Below are 16261 nucleotides of genomic sequence, written 5' to 3'. Positions count from 1 at the left end.
CCTGTCAGGTTTAATAAGTGGGATTTATTGCCTTATAAATGGGGTTGGGACATCAGTTGCGTTGAGGAGAAGTCAGGTGGATACACAGCTGATAGTCCTACTAAATAGACTGTTAGAATTTGTATTATGGCAAGAAAAAAGCAGCTAAGTAAAGAAAAACGAAGTGGCCATCATTACTTTAAGAAATGAAAGTCAGTCAGCCAGCGAAAAATTGGGAAAACTTTGAAAGTAAGGGCTATTTGACTATGAAGGAGAGTGATGGGGTGCTGCGCCAGATGACCTGGCCTCCACAGTCACCGGACCTGAACCCAATCGAAATGGTTTGGGGTGAGCTGGACCGCAGAGTGAAGGCAAAAGGGCCAACAAGTGCTAAGCATCTCTGGGAACTCCTTCAAGGACTGTTGGAAGACTATTTCAGGGGCACTACTCTTGAAGCTCATCAAGAGAATGCCAAGAGTGTGCAAAGCAGTAATCAAAGCAAAAGGTGTCTACTTTGAAGAACCTAGAATATGACATATTTTCAGTTGTTTCACACTTGTTTGTTATGTATATAATTCCACATGTGTTAATTCATAGTTCTGATGCCTTCATAGTCATGAAAATAAAGAAAACTCTTTGAATGAGAAGGTGTGTCCAAGCTTTTGGTCTGTACTGTAGATTCATTACGCACAGAGTGATCTATTTCAAGTGTTTATTTTATTGTTGATGATTATGGCTTATAACTAAGGCTACTTTCACACTGGCTTTTTGGTTTCCGTTTGTAAGATCCGTTCAGGGCTCTCACAAGCGTTCCAAAACAGATCAGTTTTGCCCTAATGCATTCTGAATGGATAAGGATCCGTTCAGAATGCATCAGTTTGCCTCCGTTCCGCCTTTATTCCGCTCTGGAGGATGACACCAAAACGTTGCTTGCAGCGTTTTGGTGTCCGCCTGACGATGCAGAGGCAAAAGGATCCGCCCTGACACACAATGTAAGTCAATAGGACGGATCCGTTTTCGCTGACACAATTTGGCACAATAGAAAATGGATCCGTCCCCCATTGACTTTCAATGGTGTTCAAGACGGAACCGTTTGGCAATGTTAAAAGATAATACAAACGGATGCATGCGGTTGTAATTATCGGTGCAAATCCGTCTGTGCAGATCCATGACGGATCCGCACCAAACGCGAGTGTGAAAGTAGCCTAATGAAAACTTAGAAGTAAGAAAATTAGAATATGTGAAAAAGTTCAATATTGTAGTCACATGGTGTCACAATGTAATCAACACAAAACACCTGCAAACATTTCCTAAGCCTTTAAATAGTTCCTGGTTCAGTAGGCTACACAATCATGGAGAAGACTGCTGACTTGACAGCTTTCAAATTGCTTTCAAAGAACTCCAGAAGCTCTATAAGGAACACATTGCCAGCTGGTGGGAGGTCAAAGCCTAGATAATTATATCAAACATGGTATTGTTTCAAGGGGATTAGGGTACTTTCACACTGTCGTACGCTAATCTGCTCCTGGCCTGGTGGGAAGCCACTGTGGTCTTTGGAGAAGTGTTGTCAGGTGTGACTGAGCCCATTTCAATCTGGGCAGATACATTGACGATGTATTTTAATATGGATAACAGCAGACAAACATTTGCCAATTTTGTCAACGACCTGTAATAATGACATTGGCATGAGGTTCAACTGTGAATGTCATGAGCAGACTCTCTCTATCCTAGATGTTCTCATCTACAAGACAACGACCGACAAACTGGCAAGTACGATCTACCGTAAACCCCCAACTGTGGGGGCAAAGACCCCCTTACTCTAATTTATGCTGAGTTCCAAATTATATGTGCCCATAATAATGATGAGTACCCATCTGAGCATTCATTTGACTGACACTCGAGTGATCAACCAAGTCTCTGTTTATTCAAATCAAATGCATATAATATTATACTGTCTTGGCGAGGAGGGGTAGAAAAGCCACCCACACACATCTCATGAAGGTCATTACCATATTTGTACCGATATGTGCTTATAGAAACAGAAAATGTCAATGTCAATTAACCGCAGACGCATACATTTCAGAATAAGGAAATAAGTTTCATAGCTAGTAGTTTCCATCTATCGAAAATAGCAAAGGTGGGGGCTAAATTACTTACTGCAGGGACTTTTTGCATGTCAAAGTTTCTGATCTATTAATTTCAAGAGGTCATACAATGTAAAATGGCTGCTGCAGACACCAAGATGGAGTCTCATCCCTCACATCTTCCCCATTTGAGACCATGGTGAGCCCGTAGGATCCGGCCCGGATATACCCAGATGTTTCACCTCATGGATGAAATGTATATCTGCGGCAGCGTGCAAAGGTCAGTTGAACAGGGTTCCAAGCTCATCCATTGTCTCACTACTGAATTGGTAAAAAGTTACTTCTGTCTGCAGTCTTTTAATACATGGCAGAATACAATATACCACTATTACAAGCAAGATTATAACAACAAGCAGTGATACAAAATATTCAGGATGGACCCTCCATATTTGAGACATCTGTGGACTGTCACAACACAGAAGTATTCCTATTCTGGCCTTTGGGATCCCTTCCAGGGGGGAAAACAGTACCACAGATCATTCAGTCCCTCAAACAGCAACTGATGGTGCCGTATCAAAGCATTGTCCCATTCATCGTTCAGTGGATGAAACACTGCTGACACGCTCAAGGTCAGAGCCACTGTCAGCAGAAGGACCCTCATCCTGTGGTTCCAAGACTTTCTTGCAATGAGAAGCGTGTATCCAGTTGGGTTTTCCTTTAACTTTTACAGCAGTCTAAGTCTTTAACAAAACTTGGAAGGGACCATCAAATCTGGGTTCAAATGTCTTTCTCACATGCCTTTTTATGACAACCCAATCACCAGGCACACTGAGTCTGGATCTGGAATGGAAGCAAGCACTTGTTATGATTGTGGCTCCAACCTGCGGGTGGAGGGCCCTTCATGTAACTGGACATGCTGTCAATCTGGAGCTGCAACTGTTGAGGAAAATACAGCCCCAGTTTGGGTACACAAACCAAACAAGATTTCATATGGGGATAGGCCAGACCCTTTTCCCTGGTGTGGTGCAGATGGAATACAGCGCAAGGGGAGGCACTCAGTGCAGGGCTTCCCGGTCTCTTTATAGCCTTCTGGATTTTTAATAGTGCTGTTCAGTCTTTCCCACACGGCTGCTGGATAGGCTGTGTGAAAGGCCTGAAGTGACCCTCAAGGCTCCCATCACCTCCCCTGTGAAATGGCTTCCTCTGTCTGATTCTATCACTTCAGGGACTCCCAGTGGCGTACCAAGGGGGGGGGGGGGCGGGGGGGGGGGGGCGGCCCGCCCCGCCCCGGGTGCCACTCACAAGGGGGGTGCCAGCCGCGATGAGGATAAAAATAAATAAAATAAAAATGTGGCGAGTGGGCCAGGCGTGGCGCTGTGATAGGGGGCAGGGCTCCAGATGGTCTCTCCCTCCCCCTGTGCTGCTGCCGCCGCGGCGAATGAGAAGAGGGACAGGGCCGGGGGAGGGGCTGTGGCCACTGCGCCACAATGAAGATAACTGAGCTGTTAATACAAATGCAGGAGGCGGGTGCCGGAATCAAATAGTGGCACCCGACCTCTATGACAGGGAGCTGCGATCAGCGGCAGTTAACCACTTAGGTGCCGCTCCCTGTCATAGAGGTCGGGTGCCGCTATTTGATTCCGGCACCCGCCTCCTGTATTTGTATTAACAGCTCAGTTATCTTCAGAGTGCCCCCCCCCCAGTATAATAAACATTGAGGGCGCCCCCCCCCAGTATAATAAACATTGAGTGCGGCCCCCCCCCCAGTATAATAAACATTGAGTGCGGCCCCCCAGTATAATAAACATTTGAGTGAGGCCCCCCCCAGTATAATAAACATTGATTGCGGCGCCCCCCCCACCAGTATAATAAACATTGAGTGCAGCGCCCCCCCCCCCCCCAGTATAATAAACATTGGTGGGCAGTGGGCAGTGCCAATGAGGGTTAAAAAATAAAAAATTAACTCACCTCCTCCAATTGATCGCGTAGCTGCTGCCGGTCTCCTTGTAATCTCTTCAGGACCTGTGGTGAAGTCACTGAGCTCCAGCCTCTATCACATGGTCCATTACCATGGTGATGGATCATGTGATGTATCATGTGATGAGCTCAGTGACATCACCACAGGTCCTGAAGAAAAAGTACATGAGACCGGCTGCTACGCGATCAATTGGAGGTGGTGAGTTAATTTTTATTTATTTTTTACCCTCATTGGCACTGCCCACCAATGTTTATTATGTTGGGGGGGGGGCGCACTGTGCCACCAATGTTTATTATACTGGGGTGTTGGGAGGGGGGGGCGCATGCACACCAATGTTTATATGTTTATTATGCTAGGGAGGGGGGGCGCACTGCCCACCAATGTTTATTATGTTGGGGGGGCACACTGCGCCACCATGTTTATTATACTAGGGTGTTGGGGGGGCGCACTGCACCGCCAATGTTTATATGTTTATTATACTAGGGAGGGGGGGCGCACTGCGCCACCAATGTTTATTATGTTGGGGGTGGCACAGTGCGCCCCCAATGTTTATTATACTAGGGTGTTGGGGGGGGCGACTGCACCACCAATGTTTATATGTTTATTATATAGGGAGGGGGGGCGCACTGCGCCACCAATGTTTATTATGTTGGGGGGGGGCGCAACTGCGCCACCAATGTTTATTATACTGGGGTTTAAGGGGGTGCAGGTTTTTATTTTATTAGGGAAGGGTTAAGGGGTCTATTAAGGGGTGGTTAATGGGTTTTATAAGGGGGGTTAATGGGTTTATTTAGTTAAGGGGGTGTGCAGAGGTTTATTTTATTAAGGGGTTTTATTTTTTATTTATAAATATTATTGTTGCATGTTTTCTTAACTTTCTTGGGGGGGGGGGGGGTGCCAAAAAAAGGGTTCGCCCCGGGGGCCAAATGCTCTAGGTACGCCCCTGGGGACTCCATACTGACACAAAGTTCACTGAACAGCTTCTTTGCAGTATTCTTGGCATTTGCAGTAGATACAGGGTAAGCCTCCGGCCATCTGAAAAAAGATCAACGCACACAAGCACATATTCATATGTTCCTACCTTCGGTAACTGTATATAGTCTATTTGCAGTCTCTGGAATGGGTAAAATGGCCTAGGTGTATGTTTCTTAGGTGTCTTAACTACCTTTCGGGGTTGTTTAGAGCACAGATCATACAGCCTTGTACAAATCTACTGGCAATAGTGGAGAAACCAGGTGCGACCCATCTCTTCAGTACTGTGCTCACCATAGAACCCTTTGCTTGGTGTGTGGGCCATGGGCCTCCTGTGCCATCATAGGATAGAGGGCTCTGGGTAGGCATATTCTTCCTGACACTTCCAGAGTCCATGCTCATTCGGCACTGCTCGTCTCTAAGTCCAGGAGGTCTTTTCTCCTTCATCTGCCTGTGCAGAAGTTTAATCAACACATCTTCAGACATGTGGTGAGGCTCAGGATGCCGACAGGGATTACCTTGGGTTTTCCAAGGCTTCACTGCTGCCTCTTTTGCAGCCCCATCTGCCTGTTGTTGCCCCTAGCCTCACGGGTCTGTTGTCTGGTATGTGCCCTAACCTTACAATGGCTACTTCCTTTGGAAGCAGTAGTGAGTTCATTAGTTCAAACACTGAGTCTTTGTTCTTTATAGGTTGACCTGCAGAGGTAAGGAAGTCCCTGGCTCTCCAAATAGGGCCATAATCATGTGCAATATCAACCCGTACCTGGAGTCTGTAAAAATATTTGCTCGTTTACCTTGTGCCATTTTACACGCTTCAGAGATTGCCTTCAACTCAGCCTCTGTGATGACATGTGAGGAGGGAGTGGTTGAGCCAGTACTACCTCATGTTGCGTGACCACTGCATATCCAGTATGAAATCGGCCATCTCACCAATGTATCTGCTGCCATCTACAAAAAACTCAAATCAGGATTAGGTATGGGTTGCTCATGTACATGTGAAAAGCCAGAAGTTTCTTGTCACATTAATTGGACACAATCATGTCATCAGTATCTTGTAATTTTTGTAAAAGAGGGCCTTGTACCCCCTTCCCCATTTCTGAATCCGAAATTGGTAGGAGAGTTGCAGGATTTCAGAGTAGTACATCTCTTGAAAGTAATGGACTCAGGCATGAGTAAAGAACATTGCAACCGTAGTTGGCGTGCCATGGATATGTGCTTTGCTTGCACCTGACTTAGGATACCTTGGATGTCATGAGGGATCTGTACCACCAGGGGATAGTCAAGTACAACTTTAGAAGCTTTTTCGACCATCAGCTGCACTGCCGGGACACAGGGGGAGGCGCCGCGTGAGACTGGATCTAATCTGGCAGAGAAATAGGCAATCGGCCTTTGTCTGTCCCCATGTTTCTGGGTCAGGACTGAGGTACTATGGCCACTCAGTTCTGAGCAGAACAGGTTAAAAGGCTCGTATGGCCAGTGCCGGTGCTGACAGGATTGCCAATTTGAGTGAGTAAAAAGAATCCTCTGCAGGGCCGCTGATTGAAAAAGGGTCAGAGACCAAGCAGTCATAAAGGGGTTGCATCAACATGGATGCATTCCGGATCCAATGTCTGCTATAGGACACCAGTCCAAAAACATTCTGAGGGGCTTCGGCCCCTGAGGGAGTGGGATGTCCTTCACAGCCTGTTTTCTTTTTTCGGTTGTGGTGCGAGCACCTTCTGACAAACAGTGACCGAGGAAAGTAAACACGGAATTGGCAAAACTGCAGCTTGTCTTTGAAGACTTTACACCCATTTTCTGCCAGGAAAATCAACAGTGACAGAGATGCATTTTTACAAGTGTCACAGTCAGGAGCACATAACAATAGATCACTCAACATATTGTAACAAAAAACAACCTGATCAGGAACCGCCAACCTGTCAGGACTGATTGGAGGGCTTGAGTATACATGGTGAGTGAGTTTTGAGCTCCCTGTGGCAATACCGTCCATGTATACTGTTTACCCTTGAATGCAATAAATATTGACATTTTCTCGAGGATCGGGACACTTAAAAATGCATTTGCAGGTCAATCACAGTATAACATGATGCCCCTCGGAGGAACCTGTGACAACAAGGTGTGTGGGTTCGGAACAATTGGAGTCTGCAGGACAGTAACCTTATTGACTTCCCGTAAGTCATGCACCATCTATAAGTCACAGGCTGGCCTTTTTACTGCTTTCTTTTTGACCAGAAACAGGGGGGTGTTTGCGGGAGAATTAGTCACCACCGGACCCCCATTAGAACATACTGGTCACTCTGAGTGACCACAGATTGTTCTTGTGCATGACTCAAGGGATACTGACGGACTCGGGGTGGTGTACATCCTGGTTTTAAATGTACCATTAAAGGAGTGACATCAATCTGCCAATATCAGTTTTACCCTTTGCCCACAATTTTCCGGGGACTGGCTGCAGGTCCTGCTCCAATTGTATCACACAGGATGTTTTTTTACGGCTGCAGGTGTAAAGCTAGAACCCGGGTTAAAACATCATCGGGGGTGTCAATATCTACATTAGTGGTACAATCCTCATTAAGTGAATATGAGCCCCCAGTGCTTCAGGACGTCAGTACCCAGCAAATTGAATGGGATATTTTCTTTTACTAACAACTGAGTCACCACTGTACTGTCTTTGATTTTTAACTTCATAGGTATAGTCTCTGGGATGAAGACCACTTATCCTGTGAACCTGATGCGGGGACACACTGTATGCCTATCTGCCATGGCTTAATATAATCAGGACGATCACTGTCTTGGCTGCCCCCGTGTATTAAGAAAGGAACCTGCTGGTTGCCTACCTGGACTGGTATCTCAATTTGGCAGCCCACGGCTGCTGCAGTCATGGCAGATAAGGACACGGGGTTGCCAGCTTCCTATTGTGAGGTCACCACCCAGGGGTGTGCACTGAAACCCTGGTTCTGTGAGTTCCCCTGTTGTCCTTGAGGGGGTAACCGGCAATTTCTGCGTATGTGACCCCAGGTTTGCCACAATTGTAACATCTGAAGTAACCCCTCCTCTGTCTGGTCTGTCCTGTTGACCAGACCATGGTCTCTGTTGTCCTTGTACATATTGATTTTTGAGGATTTGGTAGTGGACCTGTCTAGTTCCAAACCCTTAGCAGCAGCAAGTAACTCAGGTAGTGCTGTCACCCTCCATTCAGGCTTACATGCCTTCAGTTTTGTCTGGAGGGCAGGTCTCAGTCCCTCCATGAAAGCAGATGTCAGTAACTTCTGTCCCATAGGTCCAGTGGTATCCCAACCCATGTCCGTCCACACTGTCCGTAGTGCCACTACGTCTTCTTTAGTCTCCTGTATTATGTCTTTTAAACTACGGGCACGTCATCTTTTTTTGTCCTGGCCCATCTACCAAAATTCTGCAATATTCTATGGCCCGATGTGTCAGTTGTTGTTTTCTTTTCCCAGTCAGACCATGAGGACTGGTCAGTTTTTACCCTTTCAGTCAGTAACTGTTCTTTTAGAGGGTTATATGGTAATTCTCCCATTTTTAAGGCCACTGGGTAATTTAAGTCAGCCCCTGTTGCACTATATGTGGCTTGTATCTGTTGTAACATACGGTGGGCAGGCATAGGTCTTGTCAGTGGGTCAGGAAATTCTACTAAAAGTCCCATTTGGTCCTTAGGACTCCATGGGGAGTAAGACAATAAGTGCTGTTGCACATATTGGACTTGACCACCGGGTGGTGGTGCCTGAGGCGCTTGATTGTCTCCCCCATCTCCTGGTCCCCATTCTCATCCACTGGTGGAGGGACTTGTGGGGTGAATCCGGTACGTATGGCGACCAGATAGAGTCTGTACGCAGTCTAGGTCGGGGGTGCCCCACATGCTCTACAAGTTTTCCGTCCAGTCAGGATTCTGGTTTCCACACATTGTACAGTCGTGGCCAAAAGTTTTGAGAATGACACAAATATTAGTTTTCACAAAGTTTGCTGCCTAAACTGCTTTTAGATCTTTGTTTCAGTGGTTTCTGTGATGTAGTGAAATATAATTACACACACTTCCTACGTTTCAAAGGCTTTTATCGACAATTACATGACATTTATTTAAAATGTCAGTATTTGCAGTGTTGGCCCTTCTTTTTCAGGACCTCTGCAATTCGACTGGGCATGCTCTCAATCAACTTCTGGGCCAATTCCTGACTGATAGCAACCCCATTTCTTTCATAATCACTTCTTGGAGTTTGTCAGAATTAGTGGGTTTTTGTTTGTCCACCCCGCCTCTTGAGGATTGACCACAAGTTCTCAATGGGATTAAGATCTGGGGAGTTTCTAGGCCATAGACCAAAATGTCAAAGTTTTGGTCCCCGAGCCACTTAGTTATCACTTTTGCCTATGGCACGGTGCTCCATCGTGCTGTAAAATGCATTGTTCTTCACCAAACTGTTGTTGGATTGTTGGAAGAAGTTTCTGTTGGAGTATGTTTTGGTACCATTCTTTATTCATGGCTGTGTTTTTGGGCAAAATTCTGAGTGAGCCCACTCCCTTGGATGAGAAGCAACCCCACACATGAATGGTCTCAGGATGCTTTACTTTTGGCATGACACAGGACTGATGGTAGCGCTCACCTTTTCTTCTCCGGACAAGCCTTTTTCCAGATGCCCCAAACAATCGGAAAGAGGCTTCATCGGAGAATATGACTTTGCCCCAGTCCTCAGCAGTCCATTCACCATACTTTCTGCAGAAGATCAATCTGTCCCTGATGTTTTTTCTGGAGAGAAGTGGCTTCTTTGCTGCCCTTCTTGACACCAGGCCATCTTCCCAAAAGTCTTTGCCTCACTGTGCGTGCAGATGCGCTCACACCTGCCTGCTGCCATTCCTGAGCAAGCTCTGCACTGGTGGCACTCCGATCCCGCAGCAGAATCCTCTTTAGGAGACGATCTGGCGCTTGCTGGACTTTCTTGGACACCCTGAAGCCTTCTTAACAAGAATTGAACCTCTTTCCTTGAAGTTCTTGATGATCCTATAAATTGTTGATTGAGGTAGCAATCTTAGTAGCCACAATATCCTTGCCTGTGAAGCCATTTTTATGCAACGCAATGATGGCTGCACGCGTTTCTTTGAGGTCACCATGGTTAACAATGGAAGAACAATGATTTCAAGCATCACCCTCCTTTTAACATGTCAAGTCTGCTATTTTAACCCAATCAGCCTGACATAATGATCTCCAGCCTTGTGCTCGTCAACATTCTCACCTGAGTTAACAAGACGATTACTGAAATGATCTCAGCAGGTCCTTTAATGACAGCAATGAATGCAGTGGAAAGGTTTTTTTTGGGATTAAGTTAATTTTCATGGCAAAGAAGGACTATGCAATTCATCTGATCACTCTTCATAACATTCTGGAGTATATGCAAATTGCTATTATAAAAACTTAAGCAGTAACTTTTCCAATTTCCAATATTTATGTAATTCTCAAAACTTTTGGCCACGACTGTACATGTCCAGCCTGGTCTATCCATCGTCGCAGAATATGACGGTGGGGGAGCTGAAGGTGGCGGACATATTTTCTTTTCTGTCTCACTGTCATTGTCATGTTTTACACTTGTGTCATAATACAAATTTCCTCCAAATGTTACATTTGGCCGTTTCTCATTCTTCACTTTCTCTGCTGCCCGACACCAACATTCCACAACCTCCTCACATTCCTGATCCTTCATCCAACCACTATGTGTTCTTTTGAACCTTTCCCAAACTTCAGAATCTAAGTTACCATGTTTCATACCCGCCTTCTGTAACACCTTCTGTGTCTTTTCCTTGTCTTCCCTTCTGAATCTTTAACTATCTGTTTGGCTAATTTGTACCCCTCAGGTATACTCTGTGTATTGCCCATGTCTATGTGTTAAGAATTTCTCGACCAGACGTCTGAAATATCTACAGTTATTACTGTACAATCACCTAATCTGCTTCCTTATAGTGACTTCCCCATTAATCTCCTGTTAATGTATCAACTATATTACAGATAGGAAAACTCTATATTGTCTTAACACTTTCTCAGAGGACTCCACAGTTCATTATTTCCTCTACGGGCATTTTTTGTGATACGATACAAAATCGAAACAACAACAACCAGTACGTAAATCACAACACCAATAAACAAACCAAACGTTTCCCCAAGACCAATCAAATTTCATATCTCAGCATAAATAGGTAACTATTAGATAACTTAATCTACGGGGGCCTGCAGCCCATCATTAATACTCATCTCATATTTCAATAAACCCCACCCCCTTTTTCACATTTTCACCATGGATACTTTATTTATGTATTTACTTTTTTGCTCCATTGTTAATTTATCTTTAATTCCAATACTATGGATACAAGTTTAGCCAATTTAATTGAAATATTACGCAATTCTTACACCATATCAGATAAGTATTCTCCATTAGTTATTAATACTGCCACCAATGCCTTATCAGTCTAGCTGACGCTTTTCATCCGCAGAGCCAGCCTCGTATGTGCTGGGGACGCGTCCCTGTCTCCAGACAACGACTGACGGGTCGCGCGCGTGGTCTCGCGTTGACGTACGTGATTACATCACGAGACGCCAATGCTGGCACAAACACCAGAGCCACAGAGAGGAGGCTACTTAAGTAAGCTAAGTAAGCTAATAGGCGCTGGTGACGATACCCCTACTAGCCTTAGGATGCCTTCAACAAAGTAGACAGACACTATCAGCCTGCCACTTTTACCCTAGGTGCTGCATTATCAGTATAGCACCTTCAGCCCTGCATCCATTACAGCTGGGGACCCCTGACCTTAGGTCACAGCTTTATTTACTGATTAGATATTTTCAGTCCCTATATTGAGTATTCCCCTGATAAGCACATGACAAGTGAAACATGCGTGTAGGGGACTATTTTTAGGGCATTTTTAGGGCTTCTTATCTTGAGGGACAGTTTACGGATGGGGTTGCCCTTGCCAGGGCGAATGCTCCATATTTAGGCTTTACAAGGGCCATTGTAGCACCCCCTTAGGGCTTTGTCAGGGACAGATCAGTTCCCTAATTGTACAACTTGCTTTCAAGGTACCCATGCCGGACCCTTTTCCCTTCCTTCCATCTCAATATCGTTTGGATGAAGGACCTAACCCACTACTCAAACAACGAACAGAATAAACCTGGATGTGGTAGGACACCTGGTTCCAGTACTTTTGGGCTTGAGTACCGCCGTGTACTCTTTTTTCTTTTTCTTTTCTTTGATCTATTATCATTTGGGACATTTAGCATTTATTGCTCTTCATTTTAGAATGTTTAATTAAAAGTTATGTCTTAATTTGACAAATTATTCAATTGGGCAGTTACCTATAGAGCATTTTTCTGACTTGACAGCTGTCCAGAAGACTCTCCACAAGGAGGGTAAGCCACAACAGTTCATCACTAAAGATGCTGGATTTTCACATACAGTGTTGTATCCAAGCATATTAATTGGAAAGTTGAGTGGAAGGAAAAAGTGTGGTAGAAAAAGGTGCTCAAACAGGGATAACCACAGCCTTGAAAGCAGGGCTCGAGTCCTGCGGGAACGTGTGGGAACGGCGCTCCTGCACTTTTTTCATAGCAGGATTGCCGTTCTGTTGTGCCTTTTCATAGGTAAATGCATTGATATCCAATTATTCTAGTCAAGATGGATGTTCATTGCCTTTAAGAGCCATGCTCGACTATATTTACAATTTTGTATGTCTTGAGTAGGCCAAAGTAAGGTCGCACAAAGGTTTCTGTGTAAAAAGGTTTCTACTCTTTAGTGTTATTCTTCTCATTAATGTAGCGGTCTGAGAAGAGGCCTCCTTGTCTACTTATAAATTTATGACGGGAGATAAAGATAAGCTCTGTGCAGCTGGTGATAATTACCTATACAATTAGGTATTTATTAATGAAGCAAAATATATAATATGTATGTATTCATTTAATGAGCCTTAGTTAGTCCTTAGCATAAAACAATCAGTAGGACATATATATATATATATATATATATATATTACTTTATATTATATGGTTGTATGTTATGAAGACAAAATGCATCCAGTATATTATGTATATTTCTCATTAGGAGAATATTCGTCTCTATAAGAGTGTCTTTAAAGATGTGTGTTTTGTAACAAGTAATCACATCTTTTGTATGACAGGAGGTACTGATATCTCTGTGAGAAAACAAGGTCCATTCATACCATTACGGTCCATAAATCAACTATGTGAGAAACATTCAGAGAGACGCCTAGAGGTCTGTCTCTAATGGCTACAAGTGTCAGAATTAATCCCTATAGCTTTGAATTAAAGCTTCTAAGGTCAAATGTATAGAATACGTTTTATTCAGACTTACATAAGTTAACCCTTTATACTATGATGCAAATAGCTTATACAGCAGTGCCACCTAGATATGAGTAGGTGACATTACAACAGTAGCAAAAGTGCATTCTGGGTAAGGTTATGATGTCACATTTTTTATCAATGGTCACGCCCATCCAACAATGATTGGAAATTTCCAAACTAGGAAGGTGTGTCTAACTGATAAGTTGGTGATCATAAACCACACAAAGAGAGGAAAGACAAGTTGAGCTCCCTAGAAGGGTCTATCAAGATGAAAGCCATGGTGAGATGCGCTATGATGGACCACCCAACTTTTCTAGGAGTAGAAGTGAGATTCCTACTAGGACTTGGTAAGAGACACAGAGATGATATTTCATTTTATTAAGACTAATTTGATAGTGTGGGTAAAATTATACCATCTAGATTGGCAAATAAATAAATTAATTAATTGAACATCTTCATATTGAGATGTAGTCTTAGGATATTGTGAGGCTTCATTCTACCTGCAGAAGAATCAAGACTCATAATCTAGCAAAGCATTAAATGCTTGCGCATATACAGGGAGTGCAGAATTATTAGGCAAGTTGTATTTTTGAGGATTAATTTTATTATTGAACAACAACCATGTTCTCAATGAACCCAAAAAACTCATTAATATCAAAGCTGAATATTTTTGGAAGTAGTTTTTAGTTTGTTTTTAGTTTTAGCTATTTTAGGGGATATCTGTGTGTGCAGGTGACTATTACTGTGCATAATTATTAGGCAACTTACAAAAAACAAATATATACCCATTTCAATTATTTATTTTTACCAGTGAAACCAATATAACATCTCAACATTCACAAATATACATTTCTGACATTCAAAAACAAAACAAAAACAAATCAGTGACCATATAGCCACCTTTCTTTGCAAGGACACTCAAAAGCCTGCCATCCATGGATTCTGTCAGTGTTTTGATCTGTTCACCATCAACATTGCGTGCAGCAGCAACCACAGCCTCCCAGACACTGTTCAGAGAGGTGTACTGTTTTCCCTCCTTGTAAATCTCACATTTGATGATGGACCACAGGTTCTCAATGGGGTTCAGATCAGGTGAACAAGGAGGCCATGTCATTAGATTTTCTTCTTTTATACCCTTTCTTGCCAGCCACGCTGTGGAGTACTTGGTCTCGTGTGATGGAGCATTGTCCTGCATGAAAATCATGTTTTTCTTGAAGGATGCAGACTTCTTCCTGTACCACTGCTTGAAGAAGGTGTCTTCCAGAAACTGGCAGTAGGACTGGGAGTTGAGCTTGACTCCATCCTCAACCCGAAAAGGCCCCACAAGCTCATCTTTGATGATACCAGCCCAAACCAGTACTCCACCTCCACCTTGCTGGCGTCTGAGTCGGACTGGAGCTCTCTGCCCTTTACCAATCCAGCCACGGGCCCATCCATCTGGCCCATCAAGACTCACTCTCATTTCATCAGTCCATAAAACCTTAGAAAAATCAGTCTTGAGATATTTCTTGGCCCAGTCTTGACGTTTCAGCTTGTGTGTCTTGTTCAGTGGTGGTCGTCTTTCAGCCTTTCTTACCTTGGCCATGTCTCTGAGTATTGCACACCTTGTGCTTTTGGGCACTCCAGTGATGTTGCAGCTCTGAAATATGGCCAAACTGGTGGCAAATGGCATCTTGGCAGCTGCACGCTTGACTTTTCTCAGTTCATGGGCAGTTATTTTGCGCCTTGGTTTTTCCACACGCTTCTTGCGACCCTGTTGACTATTTTGAATGAAACGCTTGATTGTTCGATGATCACGCTTCAGAAGCTTTGCAATTTTAAGAGTGCTGCATCCCTCTGAAAGATATCTCACTATTTTTGACTTTTCTGAGCCTGTCAAGTCCTTCTTTTGACCCATTTTGCCAAAGGAAAGGAAGTTGCCTAATAATTATGCACACTTAATATAGGGTGTTGATGTCATTAGACCACACCCCTTCTCATTACAGAGATGCACATCACCTAATATGCTTAATTGGTAGTAGGCTTTCGAGCCTATACAGCTTGGAGTAAGACAACATGCATAAAGAGGATGATGTGGTCAAAATACTCATTTGCCTAATAATTCTGCACGCAGTGTATATATATATATATATATATATATATATATAGAACATTCTTTGCCAAGCTAAATGATGGGTTCCCACAGAAAAGACTTGTTTCAAGTCCTTCCCATTTAAGATATGATCTAGAAAAGATCCTAGATCCCTGTTATTTGTCTTACTAGTCTTACCAAAGTCACATATGTGAAAATAGTCCAAGATGGGGCGGAAGGATACAGTTGTCTCTTCTAAGTTATGTCCTTGAATGGATTTGCCTATCTTGAAGTCATGTGATGTGTAGTTGGTTAGAGGGGGGCGGAATGTATTTAGCATTCCATATTGATGTCTAGGATTAGACATGGCTGTCCTGATATCATGAGGTTTTCTCTGAACAGAAGTAATGTATATAACTTATGTTCCTATTTTGATATCCTAACCCAGTGGTCGGCAAAGTGCGGCTCGCGAGCCACAAGCGGCTCTTTAGAGCCTTGAATGCGGCTCTTTGGTGCGGGCTCCCACGGCGAAACCAACCCATCCTGCACTACAGAGGAATCTTGCCTGTGAGACGCATTTGCGTTCCACAAAGCAAGAGAGGGCGTGTTGCTCCTGCACCGGGTCCAGAGTCCTGCCCTTGCACCTCTGTCACTGACCTGACATCAGTGACATCGCTCCGCCTCTCCCTCTCCCCAGTTCTTATGATGGACAGTGACCAGCAACCGGACGGACCGATGTGGGCGGAGCTATAATAGCCCTGCCTCCTTTTCTACCCGCGATTCCTGCAGCCTGATTTAACCTTCCAATCTTCCATGCCCAG

This window comes from Bufo bufo, chromosome 2 (assembly GCF_905171765.1).
Source record: "Bufo bufo chromosome 2, aBufBuf1.1, whole genome shotgun sequence".
Classification (NCBI taxonomy): domain Eukaryota; kingdom Metazoa; phylum Chordata; class Amphibia; order Anura; family Bufonidae; genus Bufo; species Bufo bufo.
Note: the sequence above shows the minus strand (reverse complement) of the source record.